Source organism: Amblyomma americanum, chromosome 2 (genome assembly GCF_052857255.1).
Source record: "Amblyomma americanum isolate KBUSLIRL-KWMA chromosome 2, ASM5285725v1, whole genome shotgun sequence".
Taxonomy (NCBI): domain Eukaryota; kingdom Metazoa; phylum Arthropoda; class Arachnida; order Ixodida; family Ixodidae; genus Amblyomma; species Amblyomma americanum.
The window spans coordinates 221,368,500-221,395,339 of NC_135498.1; the positions used below are offsets into that span (position 1 = coordinate 221,368,500).

At 48.0% G+C, this 26,840-nt stretch overlaps 1 long non-coding RNA gene across 3 annotated transcripts in view; it reads left to right on the forward strand.

The window, feature by feature from the left end:
• The window catches only part of LOC144119474 (uncharacterized), a 140,228-nt gene that overhangs the window by 109,917 nt on the left and 3,471 nt on the right, over positions 1 to 26,840 (forward strand). For 2 of the 3 annotated variants that reach the window (XR_013312382.1, XR_013312381.1), the window contains exon 2: positions 11,264 to 11,311. The exons of the other annotated variant lie outside the window; for it this stretch is intronic. This is a non-coding gene — a long non-coding RNA (uncharacterized LOC144119474). The remainder of the gene's footprint in view (positions 1 to 11,263; positions 11,312 to 26,840) is intronic. 3 annotated transcript variants of the gene reach the window in all.

Below are 26,840 nucleotides of genomic sequence, written 5' to 3' on the forward strand. Positions count from 1 at the left end.
CGACACAGCTCGAAAGCACCACTGAAGGGAAAGTGAAAGAAATGCTGCAGGAGTTTGAAGAGATCTTCAGACCAGGCTGCGGGACACTGAAAGGACCACAGGTGCATATCAACGTTCGACCGGATGCACAGCCACGATACTTCAGACCTCGCACGGTACCCTACGCACTTCGGGCCAAGGTTGAAAATGAACTTCAGCGTCTAGAACGTGAAAACATCATCACACCAGTGGACCATTCTGAGTGGGCTTCACCGATTGTACCAGTACTCAAAGCAGATGGCCAAAGTGTCAGGATTTGTGGAGACTATAAGATCGGTGTGAATCCAGCAGTGGTAACGACACAGTACCCATTGCCAAAAGTTGAAGACATATTCGCATCCTTGCAAGGCGGAGTCAAGTTTTCCAAGTTGGATTTCCGCGAAGCTTACAATCAGGTGCCTGTTGATGAAGAAACCAGTAAGCTACTGGTCATCAACACACACAAAGGTCTCTTTGCTTACAACCGTCTGGCATTTGGTGTTTCATCAGCACCTGCCCTCTTCCAGAGAAGAATGGAAGAAACCCTTCGTGACATCCCAGGCACATCAGTCTACTTAGACGATGTTTTGGTGACAGGAAGAACTGACGCAGAGCACCTTCAGAATCTGCGCAAAGTTCTGCAACGAGTCAAAGAGTCAGGGTTGAAGCTCAAACAGGAAAAGTGTGAGTTTTTCAAACCATCCCTCATTTACTTGGGCCACGAGATCAATGCCACTGGTCTTCAACCATCAAAGAAAAACACAGAAGCCATCATTGAAGCGCCCGAGCCCAAGGACGTTGGTGAGCTGAGATCCTTCATTGGACTCCTGTCATACTACGGAAAGTTTCTGCCGAACCTGTCCACACTACTAGCACCGTTGTATGCACTGCTTCACAAGAACAGTCACTGGAGGTGGACAGATGAAGAACGAAAAGCTTTTGTCAAAAGCAAGGAAGCCATCATGGAGGCAAAAGTGTTGGCACACTATGACCCATCTAAGGAGCTCGTGCTAGCCTGTGACGCTTCGCCGTATGGTGTAGGTGCGGTGCTTTCACATCGTGATAAAGGGGTTGAATTCCCACTAGCATTCGCATCTCGAACTCTCACACCTGCGGAGCGGAACTACTCACATCTGGAAAAGGAGGCACTAGCCATTATATTTGGTGTCACACGCTTCAGAGACTACTTGCTATGTCGCAGCTTTATCCTCATCACTGATCACAAGCCACTGGTCGGCATCTTCCGTGAAGATAAAGCAATTCCAGCCATGACTGCTTCACGTATCCAGCGTTGGGCACTCACACTTGGTGCCTACACGTATACTATTGAGCACCGACCTGGACGTCTCAATGGAAATGCAGATGCCATGAGCAGGCTACCACTGGCAGTGCTCTTTGCTGATCCACCTGAACCACCAGAGCTGGTGAATTCAGTCTCAAGCATGGAAAAACTGACAGTGTCAGTGAAGCAACTTCAGCACTACACGAGTTGTGATCAAGCCCTAAGCCAAGTGCTGCGGTGGGTCAAGGACGGATGGCCACAAAGCACCCCGGACAAAGCCCTACAGCCATTCTGGCAAAGACGTGATGAGCTGAACACGTACAGAAATCTCTTGTACTGGGGTAACCGAATCGTGGTGCCTACTCCTGCCCAGAAGCATATCTTGGAACTGCTACATGAAATGCACCAGGGAGTGGTTGTCATGAAAGGCATGGCAAGGTCTTTGTTTTGGTGGCCTGGTATGGATGCTGAAATCGAAAAGTGCGCTCGACAGTGTACACAGTGTCTGCAGAATTCTCCAATGCCAGCAAAGTCTGAACCAGTGCCATGGCCTGAGCCGGGTGCATGCTGGGAACGTGTGCACCTGGACTATGCCGGACCATTTGAAGGTAAAATGCTCCTTGTACTTGTAGACGCCAAGTCAAAGTGGCTTGAAGTTATCATCGTGCCAAGTGCAACAGCGGAAAACACTGTAGAGCATTTGAGGGATATTTTTGCACGGTTTGGGCTGCCAAGGTGCATTGTAACAGACAATGGAACCCCATTTACTGGCCAAGCTTTCCAGGCATTCCTTTCGGAAAATGGCATTAAGCACCTACGGACAGCTCCTTTCCATCCAGCATCAAATGGTTTGGCTGAGAGAGCAGTTCGAACTGTAAAGGACGGCCTCAAGAAAACCACGGGTGGAGATCTCAAGCTCCGGCTAGCGAGATGGCTGCTTATGTACCGTAGAGCACCCCGCCCAAATGGAACGTCACCATCTGAGCTGATGTTGGCATACCCAATGAAAGCGAAGCTGGATCTTTGCATTCCTAGAAGGGAGAATGAGAGTGCACCCGAGCAGTTGCTGACAGAATCCAAGAGGCATTGCGGAGAGACGAAAAAGGGACCCAAATACAAGAAAGGTGACAAGGTTGCAGTTCGCAATTTCGGCAGAGGAGCTAAATGGTGGTTGGGCGAAGTTGATGAAACGAACGGAACTTCGATGGTAACGGTTTCAACCCCTCAAGGGAAAGTTCGCCGTCACAACAACCAAGTGAAAAAGCACTTGGCCACTCCAGCACCAAGTACAGCGGGTACACCTGCAAGCACCGAGGAAGACGTAGCCAGCACCGCAAGCACCTGGGAGGCTGCGGCGATGCCATCTGTGAGACGTTCAACTAGAACTGTTCGCAAGCCCCTACGTTACCGATAACCTTCTTAAGGAAGGAGGAGTGCTGTGTATGTGTATTGAGTGTGTGGCAAGAGATGGCGCCACCATCCCAGCGCCTGCGTGTGCGTGTATGAGTGCGTGGCACGAGACGGCGCCACCGCCGCAGAGCGCCCCCAGCAAGTGCTGTGTGTGTGTACGGCCAGCGCCGGCCCTGTGTAACGTGTAACCCAGGAGAATAAAGATTGCTGTTACGTTATCCCAAAACACATCTTCAAAGCGCAGTACTAATTAATCACTTGAGAAAATGTGGTTTGTTGTTGAATAACTGTTTCGATGGGCACTTGGTGAGAGTGGGATGGCTAAGATGTTTCGGGAGAGACCGGATATTTAGAATACACATGCATGTCACAGCGATTCTTCGATCCTCTAGAGAGGACTCACTAGATATATCGACAAAGAGGAGGAGGGAAAGGCAGGGATGTTAACCAGAAAGGAGTTCCGGTTGGCTACCCTGCACTGGGGAAGAGGGATTAGGGGACTAAAAGGAAGAAGAGAGAAGGGGAAAAAGGCATAACACACACACACGCACAACGCTTACACAATTTGTCACTCAATCCAGTCGCTCTCAAGTAGGCAAAGAGTGCCTTGTATGCCTTGAGGGCAGTCGACTGCTGTGACCACGAACTGAGGATCTTTTGCTCTGTTAATGGGAGGGCACAACACAGTGTATGTCTTGCACTCGCAAATGCAGGGCACTCACAGAGAAGATGAGCGATGGTCTCCTCATAACCGCAGCTTTCACAGGCAGGACTGTCGGCCATCCCCATCCGGAAAGCATAGTGGTTGGTAAAAGCAACACCGATCCATAAACGGCATAACAATGTTGCTTCGCGACGTGGTAAGTTACGTACAAGACGAAGGCACAGTCCAGGGTCCAGTGCCTTGAGGCGGAGGTTGCAAAACTCCCCCGTGTTCCATGCTAGCTTCAACGTAAAGGTACCGGGATGTTCTGTATACTATAGGTGATAGGCGCAGGACAAGATTATGAACAGCACATAATCGTTTCAAGTAGGATGCTCTTGCTGAACCATATACCGCGCACCCATGGTCTAGTTGAGAGCGTACCAGGGAGTGATAGATGCCCTACCGGTCCCCCCCCCCCTCCCAGTTTTCGTGAGAGGTCGTTTGGAAATTTTATTTATTTATTTATTTATTTATTTATTTATTAGTTACCTGCATCGCCCCGCAGGGCATTACAGCAGGGGGGTACAGACTTCATTTATAGGTATAAAGCAATTATTGCAGTGCATGGAAAAATGCTTTCTTAGATGTAATACATACAATGCTCGATGGCAAACTGTTCCAGTCCCGAACAGTTCTAACAAAAAAAAGAATAACGCAAGACGTCACCCCTGCAAGAAAATTCTCTGACCTTCAAGCAGTGGTCCAGTCGCTTTGATATATAATGAGGTGCCTGGATATATTGTTCGCGGTTTATGCCAGTTTTTGAACATTAAGGGCGTGAGAATCTTTCTTTTTAAGGTTGCTTATTTGTGGGAGAAAAGTGAGTGTCTGTTCAATGGCGATTCCTAAAATTTACGTTCTTGCTTAATTGGTAGTGTGGTTTGGTTCAAGTACAGATTAGGATCGGCCTGTAGGCCCCGTCGCAATGGGAATATAACAGCCTCTGTTTTTTTGAGGAAACAACGTCGATCATTTATGTCTGCCTATGCAGCCAGTTTATTTAGTGTCTTTTGTACTTGCCTCTTATTGGTAGATATTGTGGAAGTGTATGCTGTTTCTAGATCATCAACATAAACCGAGTTGATTATGGACTTTGGTTTTTTTTAGCTGAAAAATTCATTTCGACTATGAGCAGTGTCGTGCTTAGGATAGAATAAACCCTTGGTGTCGCCGTTCTCTCGGGCAAAAAAGTCATGAATAGAGTTGCTCCTAGGCGGCTTCGGGATGTGCGGTTAGCCAGGAAGTCGTCCCAGCAGTTCAGCATCCTGCCGCGGATACCTAGGTCTCCTAGGTCGCGGAGGATGGTGAACCTGCTCGTGGTATCATAAGCTTCGCCAGGTCGAAGAAGACCTAGGTACAGAGCTAATTGTGGATGATCGCCTCTCGGATGGTGCTTTCTGGGCGGACAAGGTGATCAGAGGTTGAACGTGCCGTTTTCAATCCACACACTTTAAACGTTTTCACAAGACAGCAAAATCACCAATTACCCGCCGCGGTGGCTCAGTGGTTAGGGCGCTCGACTACTGATCCGGAGTTCCCGGGTTCGAACCCGACCGCGGCGGCTGCGTTTTTATGGAGGAAAAACGCTAAGGCGCCCGTGTGCTGTGCGATGTCAGTGCACGTTAAAGATCCCCAGGTGGTCGAAATTATTCCGGAGCCCTCCACTACGGCACCTCTCTCTTCCTTTCTTCTTTCAATCCCTCCTTTACCCTTCCCTTACGGCGCGGTTCAGGTGTCCAACGATATATGAGACAGATACTGCGCCATTTCCTTTCCCCCCAAAACCAATTAAAAAAAATCACCAAAGTTTGGGCCAGTTGGTAATGATCCATCTTGAGAAAACGAAGCAGCACGAAAAAACGGGGACGAAAAAGACACACATACGACAGGACGAATGCTGCACTTCCAACTGATTTTTATTGAGAATACCAAAGCTTAAGTACAGCGCTACTATCGCTTCGTGGTAATCAACCGCAATGATTTAAAAACGCCATTTCATTATCAAGAAGAGACAAAGAAGCGGTGCTGACACACTGACCACCTGCTTTTCTGATGTGATATGTTTCAATAATCTCTCTCCATCCGATCTCTTCCACGCCCAAGAATAGCCATGAATTGCCTCAATTCCGCTTTGGAAAAGTCATGTCCGCATCAAATGTTTGAAAGTGTCCAAATGCAAACTGAGCGATTGCGCATGTCCGGCTTTCCTCCAGATTTATTGTCGGCTGTTGCAGAGACGCTGCTACAAAAGAAAAAGAGTGCATCAAAAAGACGGATAAGCAAGACCAGAGGCTGCCAACTCGAGTAATTCCATATCTTCACAGAGTTTCTGATAATCTTAAGAAAGTTGGAAGCAGATACGGTGTTAACGTGCTATCCTCCGCCTCAAGCAAGCTATCAAAAGTTTGCCCAATGATGATTAGTAAGAAAAGGCCGATTTGCAATATAAACCACCAACTTGTTTTCACCCGTTGCACTACGAAGGTCATCATCATCAGCCCTACTACACCCACTGCAGGGCAAAGGCCTCTCCCATGTCTCTCCAATTAACCCTATCCTTTGCCAGCTGCATCCACCCTTTGCCTGCAAACTTCTTAATCTCATCCGCCCATCTAACCTTCTGCCGCCCCCTGCTACGCTTACTTTCTCTTGGAACCCACTCCGTTACCCTTAAAGACCAGCGGTTATCTTGCCTTCGCATTACATAAGGTAGCCGACATAAGGAAGTTTAATATGGAGAGAATCGAGCATGCTCTAAAGAACGGAGGTAGCCTAAAAACAGTGAAGAGGAAACTAGGCATAGGTAAAAACCAGATGTATGCATTAAGAGACAAGCAGGGCAATGTCATTAGCAATATGGATAAGATAGTTAACGTAGCCGAAGAGTTCTACACAGACCTGTACAGTAGCCAATGTAATCAGAACGCTAATGAGAAAGACAGCAGTGCACAGCAATGCGTCATCCCGCCAGTAACGAAAGATGAAGTAAAGAAAGCCTTAGAAGCAATGAAAAGGGGAAAAGCAGCTGGGGAGGATCAGGTAACAGCAGATCTGTTGAAGGATGGAGGGGACATCGTGCTAGAAAAACTAGCCACCCTGTATACGCTGTTTTAATGAGAGAGCTAGGGAGCATTATAATCTGGTGAAAGAAGGGAAGAGTGGCCATCTTGCTATCCACTGCCGGGATTGTAAGTGTAAACCCATATTTCGGAAAGCTAAAATTCACGGGCGTGGAAGAGATCGGATGGAAAGAGAGATTATTGAAGCATATCACACCAGAAAAGCAGGTGGTCAATGTGTCAGCACCGCTTCTTTGTCTCTTCTTGATAATGAAATGGCGTTTTTAAATCATTGCGGTTGATTACCACGAAGCGATAGTAGCGCTGTACTTAAGCTTTGGTATTCTCAATAAAAATCAGTTGGAAGTGCAGCATTCGTCCTGTCGTATGTGTGTCTTTTTCGTCCCCGTTTTTTCGTGCTGCTTCGTTTTCTCAAGATGTAACAAGACAGCGTTAAGGAGTTCGTGTCGTAAAAAAGCCGGTGTCGTCAGCGTCGGCCGTGAGTGAAAAATCCCTCCTCCTTCCCGTGAGCGAAAAACCTTTCCTCCTCCTCCTCCTCGCAATGTACGCCACTGCCCCAGCAGATAGCGCGCGATGGCAGCTCAAGGAAAGGTAGGGACGCCTGTCACATATTTCGGTCGACAACCCGGACCGCGCCGCAAGGGAAGGAAAATGAAATGAAAATTCGTTTTAAGGAAACGAAGTGAGGCCTGTCTCACATATCTCTGTGGCCACCCGAACCGCGCCGTAAGGAAAGGAAAATGAAATGAAAAAAAAATGGCCTGGCTTAGCTTATGGTTAAGCCTAGGATGCGAAGCATACGTCGCTTGGCAAGCCGTACTTCTCGTTCTTCTCCCGTTTCCGTGGCTCTTTGTAACTTGCGCTCTGCGGTCTGGCAAGCCGCCCTCGCCCTGGCCGACATCTCGCTGCTCAACTGACACAACGAGTGCGTCGCCTTTTATACAATTGCGTGACGTCAGTATCTCCTAGCGGTAGGAGCGGGAGTTAGGCCGCCGGCGGTGGCTGCGCGTCCGCAAGCGAGCGCACGAGTTGAGCCCCAGCTTTCGCAGCTGTTGTGACGTCATATCACGTGGTGCGCCGATGTAGGTCAAGTGGTAGCTACGCGGCCGCGCGCGGCGCAGCAAGGAAGAGCTCGGTTGTGCGGCTAGTATGCTTCGCATAAAATTGATTTCAAGGAAATGAAGTGCTCGGCTACTGATCAGGGAGGAGTTCCCGGGTTCGAACCCGACCGCGGGGCCTGGGCTTTTATGGGGGCAAAACGCTAAAGCGCCCGTGTGCTGTGCGATGTCAGTGCACGTTAAAGATCCCCAGGTGTTCGAAATTATTCCGGAGCCCTCCACTACGGCACCCCTTTCTTACTTTCGTCTTTCACTCCCTCCTTTATCCCTTCCCTTACGGCGCGATTCAGGTGTCCAGCGATATATGAGACAGATACTGAGCCTTTTCCTTTCCCCAAAAATTAATTATTATTAAGGAAAGGAAGTGACGCGTCTGACACATCCCTGGTTCGGGCGCAGTGGGGCTGTGCGGGCACGCAGGAATCACGTGGTGAGCGGCGAACAACGCAGCGCACATCCAAAGCGCGTTCACCGCGAAGCTTGCGGCTTGCTGCCCGTTCGTTCGGCGTGGAAGCTATGCTGGCGTTCGTGGCATCGGGTTTGTCGAGAACGATGTGTCGACGAACAACGACTGCAACTTGAGTCCCGCGCGGTTCGGCAAGGCGCCTGACAGCGCTTCTACGTGGTTTGCCGCTCCGCGCGTCCGTTTCACCGTACGTACCAGAGCGATTTGTCTAACGGGCTAGGCGTCGCCGTCGACTCCCTGGCACTGCTGCAACACGCTGACGCGTTCCACTCCTAAAGGCGAAGCTTAAGCGTCCTCCAATTTTTTTAATTACACAGCATGGCTACCAGACGCCGGGATTCAAGTGCGAAGGTTAACCTAATGCTGACGACACTTTTCAAAGATTTTACTGTACAGCTTCGAAGGGCAATCGGCCTGTAACTGCTGGGACTTGTTGGTGGCCTTCCGCGGTTTTCTTCTCGATCAAAACCCACTAGTTTGATTGTGCGCTCCAAGGCTATCGTTACTGAGGAGCGGCTTGTGAATGATTTCTGCAGTAGGGAACTTGGTGTCACGGTTGTTTCTATACAGCGTACTCATCACCTGGGATGCCACTCTCCTGATAAAGCTCGGCCCATCATCGCCAAATTTAATAACAGTAAAGGAGCTGAAAACGTGCTGAGTAATGGGCACAAGCTAAAAGGTTGCGGCTTTAGTGTTTCTCGTGGCTATTCTGCTACCGTTCGCAAAAAGCACATGAGCTTGCTGCAGTTTTCAAAAGCGGTAAAGAAAGAGGGGGATAAAACCAAGCTTATATTTGACAAGCTGCACATCAACAAAGATGCTTATTTGAGGGTACCCAACACCAGTAGTGCAGTTTGTGTCTTCCGTCCAAGCAGTGATTGAACTGTTTTAAGCAGTTCAAGTAACGCTCTTTCATATTACTCGTCGCCTCGTGCCCAGTGTGCTGATGAGTTTACTTCCTTTGTTTACAATAATACTCAGAAGCGTCATTAACAAAGCCGTTGCGCTTTCTTCCTTCATTGATTCCAGTTCTGCCTCACTTGTCGCGTCAACTGAGACGCGGTTAGAGGATACGATTCCAGAGAGCAGTGTTTTGTTGAGCGAATCTTGCTTTCATCTTTTTCGTTGTGATAGGTGGTGTCCATACTGCAATAAAGAAGGAATCTGTAGTATAACGGTAATAGTCACCACTTTCATTGAATGTGTGTTCGTTACATTGAAATGCAGCATTACAAACCTTGTAATATGAATGTTTGCCGACCTCCTGACATGTCTGAAGGTTTTAGTGATGAATTTCATCGCATATTAGGTTATGTATGTGCGCGTGTTTCGAATTCTCCTTCGTTTATTCTTGGTGACTTAAATTTTCCAAAGTTAATTGGGACATGCCGTCCAAATTTTAGTGACAAAAAGGCTCATGCCTTCATACGCACGTATCTCCACTTTTCGTTATGCAAATTATTTCTAAACCTACTGGTCATGCGAAATGCGCTCCACCGTATTCTTATTCTTCTACCTAGCTAGTTCGCTCTCGTGATTCGGAGCTGCGAGCACTATACCTACCCTAAGTAGAAGTATCCCCTTAACACTTCCAGCACCTCGGTACCAACTGCAAACTGCTGTTTCCTTTCGACGCTGTTGGAAATTGCTTTGGTTTTTGCATATTGTTACGAGCAGACGTTCAGATCAGGGTGCTCAAACCAGGACAGGCGACTCAAGGCAGCTGGGTCCACTTGCCGAGCACGAGACGCGTCCACCTCGTTCTCTTCATATCATGCACAGTGGGCGATGCCGACCACGCAGAACAGGCATCTTCAGGGGCTTCACGAAATTAATTTTATAATCACTGTTCTGGTCTGCAGCTCCACTCATTGATCATATTTCGCAATTCTTCCCATGAGCGGCTCAGCAACGCAGTGTAACCATCGAATCGCAGATTACTTAAGTATTGTCCGTAAACTCTTATCCCCAACTGTTCTTAAACTAGGCCTCTGAATACGTCCTGTGAGCAAGCGGTGAATAGCACTGGCGAGACCGCGTCTCTCTAGTTGATACCCTTCCTTATTGAGATTTTATTTCTGACTTTATGGAGGACTATGACAGCTGTGCAGTTTCTACAGATATCTTCCAGTATTTTTGCATAAGGCTCTTCTACGCCCTGTTTCCCCAATGCCTGCATGTAGCTGAAGTTTCGACTGAGTCGAATGCCTTCTCGTAATCTATAAAGGCTATATATAGGGTTTGATTGTATTCTGCGCATTTCTCTGCAGCCTGATTTGGTGCCAGGATTGTCTATTGTCGAGAACCCCTTAGGAAAGCCTGCCTGATTGAATTCTAATGCTGTCCTGACTATATTAGCGATTGCGATTGCCTTAGTAAATACGTTATAGACAAAGGACAGTAAACTGATCGGTCTTTAATTATCCAGGTCCTTGACATCTCCTTCCTTACGGATTAGGATGACGTTAGCGTTCTTCCAAGCTTCTGGTATGCTGGAGGTCTTAACGCATTGCGCATGTTCTGTCCTGTCTTTTCCTGTGCTCGCCTCTAGGTAGTTACTGCGCTACTGTGCAAAACGTGGCTAGTTTTTATACCACACTCTCCCCTCCGTTCTTCAAAAGATTTTCTGTTACCTGATCCTTCCTAGCTGCATTGCCCCTTTGCATTGCTTCTAAAGATTGCTTTACAACGTAACGAGCTATGCAAAGGAAAATGAGAGATGTAAGGTTAAGGGACAGGGAGACGGCAGAGTGGGTCAGGGAAAAAAAAAAGACGGGTTAATGATATCGCAGTCTGAATCAAGAGGAAGAAATATGTATGGGTAGGGCATGTAATGAGAAGTCAATATAAACAAGGGTCCCTTAAGGGTAACTGAGGGGATTCCAAGAGGAGGCAAGCGTAGCAGGGGGCGGCAGAAGGTAAGGTGGGCGGGTGAGATTAAGAAGTTTGCCGGGATACGGCGGCCGCAGTTGGCCGCCGTATACCGGTTCATTGGAGAGCAATGGGAGAGGCCTTTGCCCTGCAATGGGTGTAAACAGGTTGCTCCTGCTGATGATTATGTCGTATTTGCCGTCTGATGCTTACGGAAAAGAAGTACATTGCGGGAGAGTTCGTAAACGACAATAGAAAATAGCAGAGGACCACCGGCTAAAATACTTTTTTTTCCTCATTTACTTTCAGGGGCGTCCCTAGAGCTTCCAGCCTCGGCGACGGCAGTCCGGCGCAGGCGTAAGCAATGATAGGGTTGAGCACATGGTCGCACACTTAAGCAGTAACCGCATGAGGCGAAAATTCGCGGCGACACGCCGCGCGATGGCATCGCGCGATGGGCTGAGGGCCGCCGAAGCTCTGTCGCTCATCGCGTCGCCCAGGTTCTGGGTTTGCAAAAAATTTCGCCCATCGCCCGGATGTGCCGTGCGAGACTAGCCAATGACGGTAGGCCTTGCGGGTGAGTAACTTCCGATCCGTCTTGCGCGCGAAAGTCGATTTTTTTTTTCAGCGGGCTTTCCGCGCGGAGCAACAGCCGACGCATCCCTCACCATGGCAGCTATGCAAGAATTTAATGAAATGCTCATTAATGAAGTTCAAAAGTAAATGGTGTTGTGGGTATGTCCTACACGCACTATAAGTCGCAAGAGCGCAGGATTGTCGCCTGGCGCCTCATCGCAGCGTCCATCGGGCGCACTTTTCTGCGTCACGTGACTTTGTGTAGTAAATATAAAATTATTACCTAAATATATTTTTCAATGTTTTTATTGTGTTTTAACTTGTATGAAGCTTTACGAGCGTTGTTCTACGCGTAAATTAACGCAAAATGACTGAACGCTGAAGCGGCCGCAATCGAGCAACACTGAAAACGCGCCGCTCAGACGCCGAGTCCCGTCGCTTCGTGCGGTTTGCGCCAGCGGCAGCGATGGGCGACGGCGGCGTCATTGCGCGACGTATCGCGAAGGAATATTGCCTCATGGGGTTACCGCTTTAAGATGGAGGCAGTAGTTTGACCAGAATTCTGCATGTGTGCTTGAGATATCGTCTTATCAATGCCATCGCAAAGACCATGAATAAGGGTATACAGAGCAGTACAAATGTATAAGACTATTGCGGGATATTTGTCCTATCGCTGCGCAAATAATTATACAGAGCTACTGCTGGCAATACAGAAGGCTAGCTCACAACGCCCTTGGTGTCTGCAATGCCTCATGACAATACTTATATGCATCACTACTGTGGCATCACTATCTTGTAGCATATACGCACCCCTGACTGCGTTCATCGTAGAGCAGCGATGGTACCCGAGCCTAAAGAAAATCATTCGCGCCCTCTATTTAATGGCATGACTTCATATGACGTAAATGCCTACGCGCACTTCCATCGGTACAGAGCTCAGGCGCATACTCCACATCTCCCCCCTCACTACAGTCTCCGGAACGAACCGCGGCGCAAAGCAACGGCATTACCCCCAACGCTATACGTAACAGCTCCACCTCAACATCTCGTTTGACTGAACCCACCTTTGGGCGATCGACGAATGGGTGGATTTCAGGAGCGTACACTTTGAAACAGGTTGGTGGCATGTGCCTCCCTACTTGCTATTTATGTTTTTTTTATATTTACCTAACCTTCTCTATACGTTAAAGGTATACGAGCATAGTTTTATGAATTTAAGTCTCACCAATTTTGAATCCTCAACTTTTACTCTGAGGTCACTGCCCTGATTTGAAGCCAATGGTATTCAAATCGCTTTTTGCTAACGTCTACCGCAGATCCGTTCTGCTTTATCCTTGTCATTTGTTGTTTTTCCTGTAGAATGCTTACCAACTAATTTTTTTTCTTTTCAGTCCCTAATTGACCTTTCATAAATCATTCGTTCTAATTGACTGCCCTCATGGAACAAACCCAGATGGTATTAGCAGTATCTTACAATAAATAAATATATCTCAAAACCACAGGGCTTCGAGAAGAATGACTTAGCCTCTACCGACACATAGTTAGGCACTGCCACATTCGTGTGAAATGCCTTCAATGCGTCCTACGGATCTACCGCACACTGCGCATGCGTAATCTTCTTGGAGGAACTCTTCTTCGAAGCTTCGCGGTCTTCGTTTCGACGCGTCCTCGTCAAAAGAAGCAAAGACAGCCGAGTAGCGTGCGGAGCACACCGTGTTTTTTGGCCGGCTTCGTGCTGCAGACCGATCGTGGGAGCGCGAGTGCCACAGGGCCTCGCTACATCACGAGAGTTTGCAGTGTCCTACGACCGCAGTACCACACACACAAAAGAGGTGTTGCGCCACGCGGGCTTCCGGTGGGTATCATCTAACTCGTTTGCTTTCTCCCGACAGACGCGCGCATGTTTACGCAGTCCACGATACATTCTTGACACCCTCATCTGGGTTCGAATAATACGACGCTACTTCTCGAATTAGTGATCACCGAAAAATTCCTTCCCGATGTCCATGTCATTTTTTATATAGGCCTAGAATCCGTTTTTTTATTTAATAATGCGCGGCGGGTGCGTTTTTATGAAGGAAAAACGCTAAGCCGCCCGTGTGCTGTGCGATGTCAGTGCACGTTAAAGATCCCCAGGTGGTCGAAATTATTCCGGAGCCCTCCACTACGGCACCTCTTTCTTCCTTTTTTCTTTCACTCCATCCTTTATCCCTTCCCTTACGGTGCGGTTCAGGTGCCCAACGATATATAAACAGATACTGCGCCATTTCCTTTCCCCCCAAAAAAACAATTATTATTATTTAATAATCCAGTTAACGCTACACGTACGTATCATTTTTCTGTCCATAGCTCGCTGCGTTGTTCTTAACTTAAGCTTAACCCTTTTCCCTAACCTCCCCTTTTCTGTCCCATAGGCGAATACCGGTAAGGTACAGCTGTTGTATATACCCTCCTCTTGAGGGATATTGGTAAACTGCCATTCACGATCTGAGGGAACGTGCCATATGCGCTCCACCCCATTCTTATACCCCTGTCACACGGACACTGTAAAGGTACTTTGAACTAATGCTCCATTACTCTAAGGACGAACGCGCGCTGCCACACGGACGCGCCAAAAAACACCTAGCTCAAAGGAGCTTCGAAACAAGGCAGCTCGAGTTCGTCCTTTGAGGCTTCAAGGGAGTACTCTCTCTCCCAGCGAGTTAACAGCATAAATAAATTGAGAAAAGAAACGTTCAATTTTCATTTTATAAATTCACTTCAGAAGATTAGTGGTGTTTTAAAATATAAGATCATTTGTTTTGTGGCAGTCTCACCACGCCATACTCTCGTTCCAGATATACGAGCCATTTGGGCTCAGTGTGGCCAGCACTGTGATGTTATGCTCTGTACTTGGAAAATCATGTCATTATTGCAGTTAAAATTGCGTTGCTTTAACATAATACGGTTATAAAACTAATTTACTAAAAAAATGTGACATTTCTGTATTTACATGTGCAGTGAGGTTTGCCATTTTAATAACGCTTTTCGCCGATGAGGGCGCTAAAAACTTCTTGCGAAGGTCGTTCCGCTACCGTGTAGCACGGACGAACTCCCTTGAAGTAGTGCTCATTTGGGAGCGTAAAGGAGCATTAGTTCTAAGTGCCTTTAGAGTGCCCGTGTGACAGGGGTATAAGTCTTTTTTGGCGGTAAATTCCGCGCGCAGGGACGAAGGACACAGAAAGGGGACAAAACAAGCGCTGTCTCGCAACTAAGTTTTATTAAGAAGGAACGCAAAAATATATACATACAGAAAAAACGACATAGGTGCGATAGGCATGTATTACAAATCGAAGAGGGCACTATCACCTCCAAAGTTTAAAAACCCAAATCCACCATGCCTTGTGTTGGCCCTCCTCTCTTAAAGACCCCACAGGCCGACTGGCTCGCTGGGCCTTGCGCTTTCAGGAATACACATTTACTGTTGTGTACAAGCCTGGCCAGTTGCACCAAGACGCTGACTGTTTGTCCCGCCATCCTGTTGATCCTCCTCATTCCCACAACCATGATACTGACGATTGTGTTTTGTCCATCTCGGACTTTCTACACATAGACGACGAGGAGCGCCGTGGTCCATCTCTGCGCCCTATAATCGACCGCCTCCGAAGCGGCACTTCCGATTCTGACCTGAGCCTGTTTGTGCTGTAGCGCGATATTCTCTACCGTCAAAATATGCACCCTGATGGCGCCGACCTCTTGCTCGTCGCCCCGACTCATCTCCGCCCCGCGGTCCTTGCCCAGCTTCATGACGCACCTACTGCAGGGAACCTCGGCGTGTCCCGCACGTACGACAGCGTGCGCCGGCGGTTCTTCTGGCCTGGCCTTTACCGCTCTGTCCGCGGTTACCTTGCTGCCTGCGATCAATGTCAGCGCCGGAAAACGCCCCCGCTCCCGCCTAGTGGCCCGCTTCAGCCCATCGACATTCCGACTGAGCCATTTTTCCGTGTTGGTCTCGATCTGCTCGGGCCTTTTCCCACATCAACTTCCGGGAACAAGTGGATTGCCGTTGCGACCGATTACACTCACCGGTACGCTATCACGCGCGCTATCCCGACCAGCTGTGCCTCCGATGTCGCCGACTTTCTCCTCCATGACGTCGTCTTGCTTCATGGTGCTCCTCCTCATCTGCTTACAGACCGAGGCCCCTGCTTTGTTTTTTAAAGAGGTCCACGACCTTCTCCGCTCCTGCTCCACCCGTCGCAAGTTCACCACGGCCTACCATCCCTAAATTAACGGCCTTACTGAGCGACTTAACCGCACCCTGACGGACATGCTGTCCATGTATGTCTCCGACCACCATCGTGACTGGGACGTCAGTTTACCCTTCGTGACGTTCGCCTACAATTCCTCACGCCATGATACCACCGGATACTCCCCCTTCTACCTGCTTTTTGGCCGCGACCCGTTGCTACCCTTTGAGAGCTTACTGCCTTCTGGCCCTTCTACTAGCAGTTATGCTTGTGACGCCATTGCCCGTGCTGACGCCGCCCGCCAAATCGCTAGGGATAGTCTCCACGCTTCTCCGACCGCTCAAAAACTTCGTTACGACCTTCATCATCGTGACGTCCACTACCCTCCCGGCTCTCTGGTACTCCTCTGGCTCCCTGCACGCCGTGTGTGACTGTGTGAGAAGCTCCTCCTTCGTTACGTCGGTCCTTACCGCGTCTTGAGGCAACTGAGCGATGTGACCTATGACCTCACGCCGCTGCACCCCCACTCTCCTTCCGTGGCCCCCTCCCCACAGCTTGCGCACGTCGCCCGTCTTAAACCCTACCACACTCACCCACCCCTCTAGGCCTCCCCGGGTCTGTGCCTTCTCCCGCGGGGCGGAGCGGGGGGTGGGGGGGGGGGGGGGGTAGTGTTACGGTACGCAGTCGCCAAGCGAAGACGACGTTGTTGTGTCGCTGAGTGGTCGACGAAGACGAAGACGCTGCCGCTAGTGCTTGTGTGCTTACCAAGGAGAAGAAGTAGTGCTTGTGTGACCGCAACGTCTGAGGCCTTCCTTCCTTCCTTCCTTCCTTCCTTCCTTCCTTCCTTCCTTCCTTCCTTCCTTCCTTCCTTCCTTCCTTCCTTCCTTCCTTCCTTCCTTCCTTCCTTCCTTCCGTTTCGTGGTGTCTTCTGTGTACGGCGTACCGTTTCTGCTACTGAACTAACCTCGTAATAATATATGACCGGGGGTAGATTGATGTTGTATGTGTAGGTTTTGAAAAAGCCTTTGATAAGGTTCCTCATGGAAAATTACCCCCGAAACTGCAAAGGGCTGGCATTGAGGGAGATGGGCTGAAATGGATTGAAGAAAACTTAGCTAATCACAAACGGGCGGTACGTGTTGGCGGTTGCGAGTCTGGCTATTTGGATGCATATTCTGGTTTGCCCCAGGGTACTGTGCTGGGGCCACTGCTGTTTCTAGTTTACATCGATGAAGTAGTAGCTCCTGTTGGAAATTCTGTTAAATTAAAACTGTTTGCCGATGATGGCCATGCACTTATCACATGTGAAGGAGATCAGATTAACATTAACCAAGACCTGCAGGCTTTTGCACTTTGGTGTGATAAACTGGAGCGAAAAATTAGCTTCAATAAGTCCATATTTACCCCTATAACTAACAAACTAAGTCAGTATAATATTGCGGGTCACGAGTTTGTTAATGACAGTACGTTCAAGTATCATGGAGTGTCAATTTCTCACAATCTGAGTTGGCGCAATCATGTTAAAAATGTGTCTGCGGTGGCACATATACACCGAAATAGAAAAGCTTAAAAGACGTGCGGCGAGATTTATTCGTTCAATATGTAGAAAAACAGATTCGGTAACAGAGATGTCTACATACGTTAGAAAGAAGACGAAAAAAGCAGAGATTGAAAATACAGCACGAAATCATTCGGGATGAAATTAACATTACAAAAGAAATATACCTGCAGGCTCGAGGTAGATTCAGCTTCCGCCTTAATCCCCACAAAGCGATTCGGCCATACTTGACCCGAGCTAACGTCTTTCGCCGGTCGTTCTTTCCGAATGCTATTGAGGACTGGAATAAACTGCCCGCTCATGTTGCTGAGTCTGCAGTTGTAGCGGCATTCGCGAACGCACTTGGCGACTCTGTCTAGGCATGGGATTCCTGCGGATGTGCGCGTCACTGACTGTGAAATATTTCTTGTCGTATTGCAGTTGGCTGTACGGTGGTGTGAAGTGTGTTGCGTTTTTATGCTATCTTGTACTGAATGCTCGAACATGCTTGTTCAGTATTTTGTAGATATGCAATCTTTCTTTTTCTTAATTTTCCCTCCCTGTAATGACCCTGAAATGACGGTTGACAGTATTCATAAATAAAAATCAATAATTGGCGGTCAGCGATCACCATGCACTGTGCAGGCTAGCCACTTTGGAGGAGCCCTCTGGTCGCTTCGCTCGATGCAGACTGTGTCTCCAGGAGTTTGACGTCACCGTTCTTTACAAGTTCGGACGCAATCACTCTGACGCCGATTGACTGTCACGAGCCCCTCTAGATGCACCGCCGCCGGGCGACGTTGATGACGCCTTCCGGGGGCCCATGAGAAAAATCTTTTTTTGGCAACGCTAGGAGCACGACATGAAACGCATCATCGAATACTTAGAAGGCAAGGTTTCTCAGTAGAACACGTTCTTGGGCAAGTTGCTTCATAGCTTGAGTAGATGAAGCGCACAAAAACACAGCAGACAGGAAAGGAAGACACGAGACAGAAGTGCCTGTCTCGTGTCTTTCTTTTACTGTGTGCTGTGCTTTTGTGTGCTTCATCTACTCAAGGCAAGGTTTATTCACCCCCTGCCTCGTTGAAGCGATGATTGTTTTCGTTCTATGCACAGAATGGTGCCGTCGTGAAGTAGAACTTCGCAGCGAAGAAGACAGCCTAACGCGTTGTACCTGCTTGTCTCCGCGAAGAATTTCTGCAGGTTTCACACGACGAGCCGACAGCTGGACATCTCGGGTTTACTCGCACCCTCCGCCGCATTCAAGACTAGCCCCGACTGTCTGAAGATGTCGCACATTATGTGAAAACCTACCGAGATTGTCAGCGACGAAAGACCCCTCCCACCCGACCAGCAGGATTTCTGAACCCCATTGAATCCCCTTCAAGGCCCTTTCAGCAGATCGGCACGGACTTGCCTGGTCTTTTTCCAACGTCAACGTCTGGAAATAAGTGGATCGTCATAGCGACCGACTACATGACCCGCTGCGCCGAGGCGGAAGCCCTACCGAACCGAACAGCAGCAGAAGTCGCCAAATTTTCGCGGAGTGCTTTGATCTGCCGTACGGCGCCCCCGATATGTTCATCACAGACAGAGGAACAGCATTCACGGCGGAACTGACGCAAGCCATCCTGCGCTACAGCTAAAGAAGCAGACATGCCACTAATTAAATAACTGTAATGTAACTAGAGTAAATAAATTACTTTTCTCCGTAATATGAAGCGTAATTCATTACTTTCCTGCACTGGTAATCTTTTAATGTAATGAACTACTTTGGAGCAGCAGTTTCAAGGCAAAAGTAATCAATTACTAGCGAAATTAATTTCGCTGAGTAACGAGGTCGTGGTTCTCTTTTTATCTGCCATGTTTTGGCATCGCGTTTTGGGGGTTGAGCGTCTACAAAGCAAGAAAAAAATACGGAGGGCACTTAAGAATACTTTCATGCTCTGAAAGCGAAAAATTCATTTTTAATTTATATTTTTTCCTTCCTTCCTATCGACACACGTACTAATTTTAGTTAGCACACAGTCGTAAGGCAACGCATACATTAAATTTATAATTATTCGCCAAGAAACGACGCTTTTGTACCAACGCAGTAACCATTTTAATTTAAAGGCGCGCACGCACGCACGCGCGCACACACACACACGCGCACGCACACACACACACACACGCGCGCGCACACACACACACACACACACACAAACACACACACACACACACACACACGCACACGCACGCGCGCGCGCACACACACACACACACACACACACACACGCGCGCGCACGCACGCACTGACCAATTATCGACTAGCCCAACAAGAAGTTCTCTTAAGCAACGGACTGACAGAGCGCCTGAAAAAACCATCGCTGACATGCTCGCCATGTACATACGTCGGTGCCAAACACAAGACCTGGGACGTCATTCCGCCTTACATCACCTTCGCCTGCAGCAGCGCAGTGCGGGGGACCACCCAGATGACGCCTTTTTGGCTCGTCCATGGCAGGGAGGCCACAGCCACGCTATAGACATCATGCTGTACAACGTTGCCCTAGAAGAGAACGTCGCCGCCTACCTGCAACGCGCAGAAGAAAATCGAAGACTTGCCCGATTACGGATCAAAGGACAGCAGCGGACCGACGCCAGACGCTACAACTTACGAAGACGCAACGCAGAATACAAGCCAGGAGACCGAGTCTGGGTGTGGACACCGATTTGACGCGGATTGAGTGGAAAATATTTGCGCCGCTATTCTGGGCCGCACAAGCTTCTTCGCTAGTTTGGTGAACTGGACTATGAAGTCATCCCTGGAGAAATGACTGCATCCCAGCGACGCCGCGTACGTTCACAATGTCGTCCGTCTAATGCCCCTTTATGAGCGCTAGATGACACTGTTTTTTCCAGTCTGGGTTTTTAATGTGCGCAGTGCGTTTTATTTGCTTCCTGTCACGATATTTGTTTTGAAATCATCGGGCCGATGCTTCTTTGAAACGGAGTAATTCCGCGAAACTTTGCAGTGTTTGTTCAATCTTCAAAGCTGCCGGCTCGGCGATTGATCACTTTGTCTCTGATGCAAGACTCAACCAGCTTGGTCGCATCCAGCTGGAGCTCATGCTACGTTGTTCCATAATGTCGTAGTAACTTTGCACGCTTTATCTCGAAAGTTCGTTATCAGCTTTAAATTGAGTGCAGGAGAGAGAGGCAGGAATTGTGGTGGACGACAGCCGAGCGTTCTTGTTGGTTTCGCCGCCGCCGAGTCATTCCGTCCTTTCTAGGCGCAGGTCAACCCAGTAATTAAACAGTTTACTTTTATAAGCACTTTTCGCTGTCTTCCTCACTGCCTGTACTGCAGTCGCCACTACGTGACCGCATTACTCACTTCTACTTGCGATGAAGCGCTTATTACGGGTACGTAAAAGTCAGATAAAGCATTTCTTCGTAAGCATGGTTTATTGCTTTATGGGGATTAACGTCCCAAGGCAACTCAGGCTACTGCCGCCGCGGTGGCTCAGTGGTTATGGCGTTCCGCTGCTGACCTGAAAGACGCGGGTTCCATTCCGGCCGCCGTGATCGAATTTCTACGAAGGCGAAATTCCAGACACCCCTCTGCTGTGGGATGTCAGTGCACGTTAAAGAACCCCAGGTGGCCGAAATTTCCTGAGCCTTTCACTGCGGCATCCCTCATAGTCTGAGTCGCTTTGGCACGTTAAACACACATAACCAAACCAGCAACTCAGGCTACGAGGGACGCCGTAGTAGATTCCTCTGGAAAATTTCGACTACCTGGCGCTCTTTACCACGCACTGACATCGCACAGTAGACGGGCGTCTAGCATTTGCGCTCAGCCCTAGGGATTATCAATTCCCACTTACTTCTGTGGGCTATATCGTCTTCAATTCATATTTATTGGTTTTACTTGCGATAAAGTCCTTACTACGGAGTCTGCAAGAGGATTTCTACGCTACAAATTTGTTTGGCTTCAGTAGCCTTGTACAGAGACTTGTTCATTCGGGCGTTTAGGTATGAGTAGCAGGGTACCGGCACGACACATTTATCATTAAGCGGATGTCGTGCACCTGAACGGAGAACACGGCCACCTCCCGATTAGAAGTTATGAGTGTGTAATACGAAGTAAAGCAATACATTTTAGTCTGGGTGCCTCAGCTAAATATATATAACCAAGGTTTAAAGAAAGTCGCGTGTCTTAGCCCCGTGAAACCAACTGAGGACTGTTGAGAGTTGCGTGGCCGAGCTTGGTGTATTTTGTCGTTCTGGTAAATTCAATAATTAGTAAAAACCAGTTATCTGAAATTTAAGTATTGTATTCTGTGTAGAAAAATGTAGTTTTGGGCCGCAGCACCGGGTGTTACTGGACTTTTTTCGAGAGTCCAGTGTGTGCCTATATTTGTAAGTAATAGTTTATGCCAGCAGGCACACTGTCGCAATACAAAAAGTTGTGAATCGCCTTGAACAGATTGCTGAAATTTTAGGCCAAGGTACCGTTTACGTGAATTAGTTGCTCTTTACTGACCTTAAAAGACAGCGGTGCTGCGTTTTCACCCCAAAACGTGTCTCGGAGAACAAAGTGAGTTTTTCTCCAAGGCATTGTCTCCCAACGGCCTTTATATGTGCACTGGGTAAGAGATGTATGCCAACAGCTCTCCACTAGTCCTTTAAGGCTTAAGAAAAGCTCTATAAACGCTACAGTACCTTGGTGCAAAAGTTTCCAGCTTTGCTTCAAAACGATCTACAACTTCTGAAATGGCACTACTTCCGAAGCCGTTAACTGAAAAAATAGCTTTACTACTTCTCAGACAAAAAGAAAAGAAACGGTGGTTTAGCTCTGGGTAAAACTGGAGTGACGCGACAGCTACAGCTGGCCGAGTGGAACTTGCCGAGTTGAATTGCAAAGTCAGTCTTTCGCCGCTCCGATTCGCTCGGCGTTGCTTCTTCACCTTCGTCCCACTTGACGCGGCGCATGCGCACAGCTGTTGCAGCTCGGTTTCGCCGATGCGCCGCGCCGCCGGCAGCAGGAGCTGATCCGCACCACGTGGCTGCTCACGTGACCAACCACGTGGCGGTGGCGGCGCAGCCACCTTCACGTGCCGCCGCCACGCTGAAGGCTGGAAATGATACCGTAATGTAGCTAAGTAGAACGTTCTAGCGGGCTAGTTGGTTCATTGCAGAAAAAAAGGTAAGTACTAATTAGACACGACAGTACAGGAACAAACACGACAACACATGCGCAGACTTCCAACTGTTTATTAGAGACCGAAAGGCAAACGCTATATAAGGGATGAACCTAGGCGCATAACCTTCACTGTCATTGACACGAGTCCTGATTAAAATTTAGACCACATTGATCAAATTGTTACATTGCAGAAGGGCCGATAAACCACACAGCACTCAGTTAGCGTGTCCCCAGACTCTCCATGTGAATAAAATGATAAATAGTAAGGAACCTGTTGGGTTGAGGAAAACTAGAGCGTTGAGACGCCAACCGGACAGTTTTATTCCAGCCCAGCGAATGCCGCCGCAAGTTCAACGTTTTCGCACAGCTGGTTATCCGCCCCACCTCATCACCGCAGCGTGTGAAAGTCTACTACAGAAACTTAAATGCCGTAAAAAGAATGAAAAGGACAAGGAAAAGCCGGTGCAGGTGGTGCCTCACATACACCGGGTATCCCACAACATCAATAAAGTGGCGAACCGATATGGTGTGAGGATGGTTTTTTCGGCCCCGATTCAGCTGAGCAGCGTCTGCCTTTTAATGTCGAGAGAAAAGAGAACTAGGCCGCAATGCTATATATATATCACGAAGTGCGATTCGTGCCTTATTTACAAAATTCCCCTCACATGCGGTAGAGTTTACGTGGGGCAGACTGGTAGGCGTTTCAATGAACGCGCACGCGAACATAACTTGGCAGTGAAGAACACTAAGGGAGGTTATCTGGTACATCATTGTAAGAACTGTAAATGGAAGGGTAAGCACAAGAAAAAGTGCCTTGCAAGCCAGTTTTGCGCAACCCTAACTTTTTGTTTAAATCGAGAGATAAGAGGGAAAAGGATGTGGTTGAAGCCTATCACATCGTAAAAAAAGGTGGAAAATGTGTCAGCACTCGGTTTATTTCGCTTTCACTGAGTGAAATCACGTTTTTAGAAGGCCACATATATTTGTTTCATTTCTGTCCTAATTTTGTTGCTGAGATGTATGTACCTGAAGGCCGGAAATGTGGTTTTATCAGGTTTTATGCTCACCTTTATACACTTGTTCTTTGATGCTGTCCACGTCAAGCTTGTTTTCCAGACCTCATTCCACTCTTTTACCTGCTTTTAATCTTCACCTTTACTCGTGTTCTTTGTTGTTTTCCTCCTCTCATGCCGATTTTTCCCTATGTCACACCATAATTTTGTCTCGTTTTCATAGTTTTTACTCTTGTTGTCTGTTGGATCACCTGCATTGTCACTTCGCGTATTTTTCTCCCTCTTAGGTCGATTCCCAGGTTGCTTACTTTTTTAATCATTTTCTTGACATGGAGTGTCTGGGGACATGTTGACTGAGTGCTCTGTGGCTTATCGGCCCTTCTGAAACGTAACAATTTGATCAATGTGGTCTAGATTTTAATCAGGACTCGTGTCAATGACAGTGATGGTTATGCGCCTTGGTTCATCCCTTATATAGCGTTTGCCTTTCGGTCTCTAATAAACAGTTGGAAGTCTGCGCATGTGTTGTGTTTCTTCCTGTTCTTCTGTCGTGTCTAATTCGCGCAGTATTTACGTCTTTTCTGTAATGTACCTATCGCTACAAAACGCCGCAGACTAGGCCGTACGACCATCAACAGCCGCCAGTTGGTTTCATTGGGGCTAGGACACTCCCGTCTTCTTAAAACATGTTTGCTTTATGTGCGACGCCATGTATACACGAAACGCAACAAGCACTATCAATTATCAAACTAAACGGCTTTCTTGCAAGCTTCGAAACTGAACTTAGACTGCAATGGGTGTCACGTGACACGCCTACGTATATATTTTTACTACAGAAAGTACAGTACTCACAACGGACAGAACTTGCAAGCAGTCGTGTGGAAAGAAACATGTTCTGTTATGATGGTTACGCCACATGTGGTGTGCTTTGTAAAGACGGTGTACGCGATGGTCAAAAGTAAACAGCACGTACGTACACCGCGGTGTACACCCCATTTGACACCTTGATGGAGTACTTAGCATGTGTGCGCTAACCTTGTTGCCGCAGAATGCGCCGTATCATACCTCTACAGGGCACGTTCACAAAAGAGTCGTACAGCACGTGTACAGCAATGCACTCGTACTAACAGAAACGTGGCTTTGTATGTATGTATGTTTGTTGTATGTATAGCCGTCGCTTTTCCTCCTGTACTGCCGGGTATGTAAAAGAGCCGGGACCATTGTCAAGCTGTCGCCGCAGCTTTTAGTCCCGGCTCCTCCTTTGTAAGAAAGGAAAAAGGAATAAACTTCAACGTCACCGATGCGGAAGTTTTAGCTGATTTACTGAATTTTAACGTTTTTTCGCAAAAACCGCAAGGGCTCACGAGGAGGAGGTGTTCCTATTGCCACTAACCAGATGTTGTCTTGTTCTATTATTAACAACCAACCAGAGCTTGAAATACAAAAAGATAATCTGCCGTTCCGCACCACAAATCATCATACTAGGCGTCTGTTACAGACCCCCGTCCAGTAGTTAAATCTTTTCTTCACAGTTAAACGATCGTCTAAACCAAATAACTGGCAAATATTCTAACGCGCGCATTCTTCTTTTTGGTGATTTTAATTATCCATCCCTTGACTGACTGAACCTAACACGAACAGGCAACTCCGAAATGACGAACTTTGTCGACGTTTGTTTGAATTTCCATCTCAGCCAGTTGTAGCTGAACCCGCACGCGCTACACATGAATCCTCCAACATCTTGTACCTTATTCTAACTAATCAAAAATTATAATCGCTTAATTACCTCCGCGAAATTAGTGACCACAAAGTTCTACATGCTACTTTCATTGTCATCTCGGAATCACGCCAAGTTTTTCATAAAACAAATCGCCTTTGTGACACAGGGAATTAAAAAGAAATTAATAATCACTTGATGGCGTTCTTTCCAAACTTTGATACAGGTTTCGATGATCGATCAATTGATAAAAGCTGACTCACCTTCAAAACCAAAATTACAGAACTAGCAGCGAAGTTTATTCCCACCATCACATTTCGTGCCAGTCCCAACAAACCATTGTTCTCAAAGCTCTTGAATACACTCGAAAGCAAAAAAAAAAACTTCCGTGCAGCGAGGCCCGCCGCGGTGGCTCAGTGGTTAGGGCGCTCGACTACTGATCCGGAGTTCTCGGATTCGAACCCGACCGCGGCGGCTGCGTTTTTCTGGAGGAAAAACGCTAAGGCGCCCGTGTGCTGTGCGATGTCAGTGCACGTTAAAGATCCCCAGGTGGTCGAAATTATTCCGGAGCCCTCCACTACGGCACCTCTCTCTTCCTTTCTTCTTTCACTCCCTCCTTTATTTACCCTTCCCTTACGGCGCGGTTCAGGTGTCCAACGATATATGAGACAGATACTGCGCCATTTCCTTTCCCCCCAAAACCAATTATTATTATTATTATGCAGCAAAACGCAACCAATGCGCATGCGCATGGAACAAAGATTACATAGCCGAGTCAAGATATAAGCAATAAGGTGTTTGTCTGGGGCTAGTCGGTACATGGTACTAACTGAAGGCACAGCGCACGAAAGGCGGGACTGAGAAAGAGACAAACACAGCGCTGACTTACGACTGAAAGGCTTTATTGCTCGCACGCAATAAATAGGCGAAAAGGAGCACAATCAACAGAAGAACTGCATCAGTGATGATTGTCAAAGAACACAAAAAAGCACACAATCACAACCTACACAAGCGAACCTAACTGTTAAGATAGTCAATTTCTTTTTGTGCTAGCGCGACGGAAGGTTTGCTGACGCAGTTGTCAAGTGCCCGGTGAATTAAAAGAGCTTCCACGATTTCCCGCGTACGTTGGTCCTTATGTTTATACAGTATTTTAGTACGACCGAAAAAAGGAGTGCATTTACAGGATAGCCAATGTATAACCAAATTGCTTTTGGGGGGTGGCTTTAGGGAGCGTTTATGCTCACTTAGGCGATCATTAAGGCAGTGCCCTGTTTGGCCTATATAAAATCGCCCACAGGATAGCTGCGTCAGCAAACCTGCGTCAGCGCTCAACAGTGCTACAACTACCACCTGGACTGGTTTTGGTTGACCGGCACCAGACCTCGGCCTTCTTAACTTGTGGGCGGCACGCCATCAAGCCGAGCTGGCTGCTACGCGAGACCCTTCTTCGTCGCAGGGACGTACGCGATTGCACTATCTTACAGCTAAGGGACGCAGATATGAACGCGACCTCTCTCGGCGGCAGTGGCATGCGTGGTGCGAACACTTTTCTGCAAAATCTTCGATTTATGGAGGAAAAACGCTAAGGCGCCCGTGTGCTGTGCGATGTCAGTGCACGTT